We start from the raw sequence: 6,323 nt of genomic DNA, 5'->3' as shown, positions 1-6,323 counted from the left end.
GAGGCAACAGTTTTATAGGGGCTGGGGAAGGCTGATTGGTCGAAGCCATGCCCTGTTCTGATTGGTTGTCGGAGAAAGGTCAGTGGGAGGTACTGGACGGGGGAGGGGTGGTGGTTAGGGATTGGCTGTCGCTGTTGCTGGGGGAAGTGGCAGGGTTTAGTGATTGGTGGCTGCTGTTGCTGGGGGAAGTGGCAGGGTTTAGGGATTGGTGGCTGCTGTTGCTGGGGTGGAGGGCAGACTGGAGTTTCCCGCCCACGCCTGGCTGTTGCTGCTGTGGGGGTGGGGAAAGGGCAGACTGGAATTTTCCACCCTGCGCCTGTGCAGGAAGAAAGAAGAAGAAGGCATCGTGTGGTGCTATCCGGGAGGAGGGGCGGCCACGGAAGCATGGCTGCCGAGAAGGGGAGACCCGAGGGCACTCTGCGCCCATGCAGAACTTCCTTCAGGGGTGGCGGTGGGCCCGACCAACCACCCTATTATGGGGGCAGCGGTTTGGAATAGGCATACCGCGGCCGCCGCCCCCCTCCAGGCCAGCAAACCACACTTCAACCCGAGGGGTGGCCACATTTCCCCCTTCTTTTCAAATAAGGGCCAGGATGGCAGCAGCAACAAGTAACCGAGGCCCAAGAGGCAGTAAGCAACGAGGGAAGCAGGGCTGAAGAGGGAGGTGAGTATAACAGGGATATAAATGTACAATTTGGGGGGCGGTATCTTGCCGTTACAAGCGAGGGTGGCCAATGTCCAATTCTCGTTGATCTCAGTGGCTATAAGGTCCATCTGCTGTTAAAAGTCCAAGATGACAGCGCGTTACAGGTAGTTGATCTCTTCTTGGCGGCGAAGAGCGGCAGAGGCAGACTGTGTGATGGTCTGGAGGATCGCAGCTGTGAGGACAAGTCGCATCAGGGCACCAGCGGTGGTGGTGGCGGCAGCGTCAGGAGTGGTGGAGACATAGGCGAGGACAACAAGAAGGCCAAAGTCTCCACGGGCGCGAGAGAGGCCGATGTTAACGGGGTGGGCCGACATGGGGCGGTCCAATCTTCAACGCAATGGGGGTTCAAGCAAAAAAAAGGAGGGGGCGGGGGACGAGAAAGGACGCTTTGGATGGCTGAGAAGAGGAGTGAGGTCGAGACAAGAGGAAGCTCCGCAGAAGTATGGGGAGGCAAGAGCAGAAATGTTATTAGATGCTAGAAAGTTATTAGATGCTAGAAAGCAGGCCGCGGGCCAGGGAAAGTGGGCTCTGGGCCATTTAGCGGGGCTGGAGCTGCTTGAGAGCGATGGTGGCATGGGGGGCCGCGGTTACAGAAGACTTGGGGCACCTGCAGGAAGAGTGAGCAGGAAGAGGTCGGGTAGGAGGAGGCCGAGAAGATGAAGTGGGGGGGGTGTCCTCGGCAGTGGCGAGTCGCTGATAGCTGACCTGTACATAGGCTAAATAAGGAGAAGGAGAGAGACTATGTTAATTGGCTCGCCAGCATGGCGAGGGTTGCGGCGTCTGCACTGACGGTAGAGTGCGAGCAGCAAACGGTCTTCAGGATTGGATGGTTGTCTCTCAGGGTGGAGGGTGAGCTGGCTCAGTTGGTGCTGGATCCCTCGCATTTGGCGCCGTTCCCTGTGGGACATCCGCTGCAGAGGTGGCGGGGAGGTAGGCGGAGGTGCCCCGGCGGGGGAGGAATACGGGTCCAAAAATAGGCTAGAGGGGGCTGCGTGTGCGGCAGCTTGCCACGGATTGGATGGAGGGGGCTGCCAGGGGGAGGCGGAGCCGAGGGGGGGCCGCTGGCTCAGAGGGCGCGAGAGGAGCCATTGCCCATGCGGTGTTACAAAATGGATGCGGGCCGCCCTGCGCGAAGGGGTAAAATGACGGGGAGGGAGCTTCCGGCCCACTCAGGCAGGAAGTCGCCGGGGGGAGGGAGGGGTAAAGGGACCTCCCCTTTTCGAGCGAGGAAGAAGGCGGAGGTCCGCCATCTTGAGAATGCCTCCCCTTTATGAGCGAGGAAGAAGGCGGAAGTTCGCTATCTTCACCGGCGCTCGGCACTGCAAGATTACACTGTTTAGGGGGACAATTTTCGAGCACATTATTAAGGCACTCGACAAGCGAGTCGGAGTCGGAGCTGGCATCAGGATCCCGGTCAGGATCCCGGTTAAAGTCGCCGTCCTGACAATCACGGCGGCGGCGGTGGCGCGGCCGGGGGGAGTTGATGGTAGGGGCGCCTTGAAGGCAGGAGCGGATGGTAAAAAGCACCGGTAATAAGCCAGGGGGGAATCTTCTACCTCCCTGCTCCACAGCAGAAGTGACCCTATCTATAAGGTGAGTGTAGGTATCCAGGTCCCAGAGCTGACACGTGGTAAGCCACGGGTTAAAGGGGAGAAGAAGGTCCCAATATACTTGGAGCTGTTTCAAAGAGATCTTACACCGGTGAGTGTCTAGGAGACCGGCGAGGGCCCGAACTTGCGGGGCTTGCTTAGCAGAAAGGATGTTACCCATTGCTAATGGCCTTTTGGAGCTGATAAGAAAAGGGGCCCTTACCTTGAGAGCGTGGCGATGGGAGCCGAGGTGCGCGGTGAGACGAGGGGTCGGAGCCAATGGGACTCCGATGGTGGTCGCGGGCCAAAGAAAGGCCCTGACAAGGGGAAGGCGGAACGACGAGCAGTGGAGCAAGGCAAAGGGGAGCAAGCGCGGAGGGGAGGAGGCAGAGGTGAAGGCAGGGGTGGAGGTGCTCAGGCACGCGCTCCTGAGAGTTTTATTGGTGCCTCTTAATCATAGCGGGTCGGTATAAGCCCCCGGCATGGAAGGAGAAAGCCATCCAGTGATTCTCCCAGACTGCCGTGGATCGTATGAGGTCACCAAGGTTCAGGAGCAGCAATGCAGAGCAAAAAGATAGGGGTGAGAAGAGAGGAGGGCATAGGGCTGTGGTAGGGTTACTTCAGACATGCAAGCGTGCACTCCCGAGAAATCCAAGGCTCCTCTTAATCATAGCGGGTCAGTATAAGCCCCCAACATGGAAGGAGAAAGCCATCCAGCGATTCTCCCAGACTGCCGTGGATCATATGAGGTAGCCAAGGCTCAGGTAGCAGCAATGTTGCATGAGAGAAACCCCACGGTGAGAAGAGAGGAGGGGGGTGCCGCCAGGTTATGGAGTGAGGCTGTGGTGGGGTTGCTTTGCCCCACGTTGGGCGCCAGCTGCGGCGGCTTGCTCGGTCGGTAGAGGTGGGGTCTGGCTGCGGACGAGGGGTCGGTCCTGCTTGGGATGAGGGGTCGGTCCCGCTTGGGACGAGGGGTCGGTCCAGCAGCAGACGAGGGGTTGGTCTCACAGGGGTTGCGTGGTTCGGGTGACGGGGTTGCCCGGCGAAGCCGGCGACGAGGGGGTCGCCCGGAGAAGCAGGCGACGAACTGAGGACAAGGGAGGCCAGGCCCTTGTCAGGGGCTCTCAGGACTGGAGGGCACACGGCAGAAGAACTACCGCGGAGATGAGGTAAACACGCAAGTCCAACTTTATTGAGGGAGAGGCAACAGTTTTATAGGGGCTGGGGAAGGCTGATTGGTCGAAGCCATGCCCTGTTCTGATTGGTTGTCGGAGAAAGGTCAGTGGGAGGTACTGGATGGGGGAGGGGTGGTGGTTAGGGATTGGCTGTCGCTGTTGCTGGGGGAAGTGGCAGGGTTTAGTGATTGGTGGCTGCTGTTGCTGGGGGAAGTGGCAGGGTTTAGGGATTGGTGGCTGCTGTTGCTGGGGTGGAGGGCAGACTGGAGTTTCCCGCCCACGCCTGGCTGTTGCTGCTGTCGGGGGGAGGGGAAAAGGGCAGACTGGAATTTTCCGCCCTGCGCCTGCGCAGGGAGAAAGAAGAAGAAGGCATCGTGTGTGCTATCTGGGAGGAGGGGCGGCCATGGAAGCATGGCTGCCGAGAAGGGGAGACCCGAGGGCACTCTGTGCCCATGCCGAGCTTCCTTCAGGGGTGGCGGTGGGCCCGACCAACCACCCTATTATGAGGGCAGCAGTTTGGAATAGGCCTACCGCGGCTGCCGCCCCCCTCCAGGCCAGCAAACCACACTTCAGCCCGAGGGGTGGCCGCAAAAATAACTAAATTTTTTTAAGTCTTTAAAAGCAATCAGGAAGGAAAGGTATTTCACCTAAAAATTGATTTAAAAAATAGCCTCATAGTGCAGTCATATGATACAACAAATTATTAGAAGTCAGAAAATGAAATAATATTTTCTACTGAGAGTAAATGTGTTTCCATCAGTATCTCTAAAGTCAGATGAACTCTTCTTCAAGAATGCAAGTTAAAAGGAGACATTTTTAGGAAAATAAATACAGAATATTTCACACAAACCTGTGTTAGTCAGTTAAAAGCATGCTGATGCAATATACTAGAAATCGGTTGGTTTATATAAAGGTTATTTATTTGGGATAGAAGCTTACAGTCAGAAGGCCATAAAGGGTAAATTACTTCCCTTCCCAAATTTTATTGCTGCATGTTGGTTCAAGAAGGCTGCCAGCCTGTATGAGGATTCTGCCTTTTCGTCAGGTTCTGTGGTACCAGATTATTTTGGTCTTAGCTGTAAGCTGATATAAGGCTTACTTTTCTCCCTGGGCTTATTTCTTCCTGGGTTTAGCTGCTCTTTTCTCTGACAAGGTCAGCTGTAGACTATCAGGCTCTCTCTCTTCCTGGGGCCTCTGGCATGTCTATGGAAGCCATCTTTATTCCTGTTTCCTTCTCTTGTGTATTTACTTCTCAGAGCTCCAGCATCAATACCCAAACTCACTCCTCTGCAATGTCAACATCTTAGTGAGGTGGCTGAATCACAGCCTTGACCATAATTTGATCAAGTAAAAGTGAATCCTCTGAATTTAATAGAATCTAATATGCTCAGAGGAACAGAACAGTTTACAAACACAATCTAATACCCATTTCTGGGGAGAGGGAAAGAGGTATAGATCAGATGAAAGAGGGGTATTTAGGGGCATTGGAAGTGTTCTACATGATCTTGCAATGATGGATAAAGACCATGTTAAATTTCATCAAAAATTTACAAAAAGTCAATGATCTAAACTGTAAACCATAATGTAAAACATTGATCATGGTAAGGAGCTTTGTTTTCATATTTGTCCCTCAGTTATAACAAATGTACCATCCACATGTAAAAAGATTATTAATAGAGAAGGTGGAAAAGAGAGAGGATTTTGGGTATATGAAAGTCCCCTGTATTCTGTATGTGATTTTACTGTGGCCTAAAATTTCTCTGAAGACAAAATGGAAAAAAGTAAGACATTGGGGATGATACGGAAGAAAATCTCACTGTACATATAGGACAACAGATATATAGCGATGAAGGCAAATGTCAAAAAAAATTTTAATATTTTTCATTTTTAATACCCCATTTTTAAAACTTTATTTTAGTTTTTCTAAATTGTTATGTATTTTATTTCATATATTTTAGCCTATCATTTCTATTTCATTTTCCTCTAAATCAGATTTGGCAATATTCTTGGCTACATTTTTGAAGAAATTTTGGATCACAGAAGGGATACAACTATGGCAGGGGTATCATTGCTGAGGGGTGTCTGTGATGGTGGATATATGGGAGGAAGTTCAACTGGGCATACATGTAAGGTATATAAATATGTTCAAATGTTCATAGGGCATTGCCACAGTGGGTAGAGATTCATACAACAAATGAAAGTACCCTGAATTCTCAAACTGGGAAGCTCTGTCTCATTCTCTAGTTGAACAGCAACAGTCTCCAAGAACAGGATCAATGACTAGTGAAGGATGGTTCATTGATGGACTCTTGATATTGATGACAATGCTTATGAGCCTTTTGCCCTTGAATTTGCAACTTAGCCTATTATTGTTAGATGCCTAAGAGTTACTTCCCAAGAGCCTCCATGTTGCTCAAATATGGCCTCTCTCTAAGCCAAACTCAGAATATAAATGCATTACCTTCCCCAGCACAGGACATGACTCTGGGGATTAACCTCCCTAGTGCTGAGGGATTACTACCAAGCACTAGCTGGTGATGCAACTGGAAAAAGACCTTGAATAAAAGGGGGAAAAGGATAAAGACAAATGAGTTTATATGGCTAAGAGACTTCAAAGTGAATCAGGAGGTCATCAGAGAGGTAACACTTATGCTGGTCTCAGCAGGACCTCATAGACAACCAAAGTAGATACTACCCCAAAATAGTGGGGCTCCTGAGAGATCTGGAGACTCCTAGGTCCTACAGTCACGGCAGATATCTCTGGAATTTGATGTCTTCCAGTGGGCCCTACTTTGGAGTTTATACAATAAGTGTGACAGAGTTGGACTTAGATGTGATTTCTTTATACATTCT

Source organism: Dasypus novemcinctus, chromosome 10 (genome assembly GCF_030445035.2).
Source record: "Dasypus novemcinctus isolate mDasNov1 chromosome 10, mDasNov1.1.hap2, whole genome shotgun sequence".
NCBI lineage: Eukaryota > Metazoa > Chordata > Mammalia > Cingulata > Dasypodidae > Dasypus > Dasypus novemcinctus.
Note: the sequence above shows the minus strand (reverse complement) of the source record.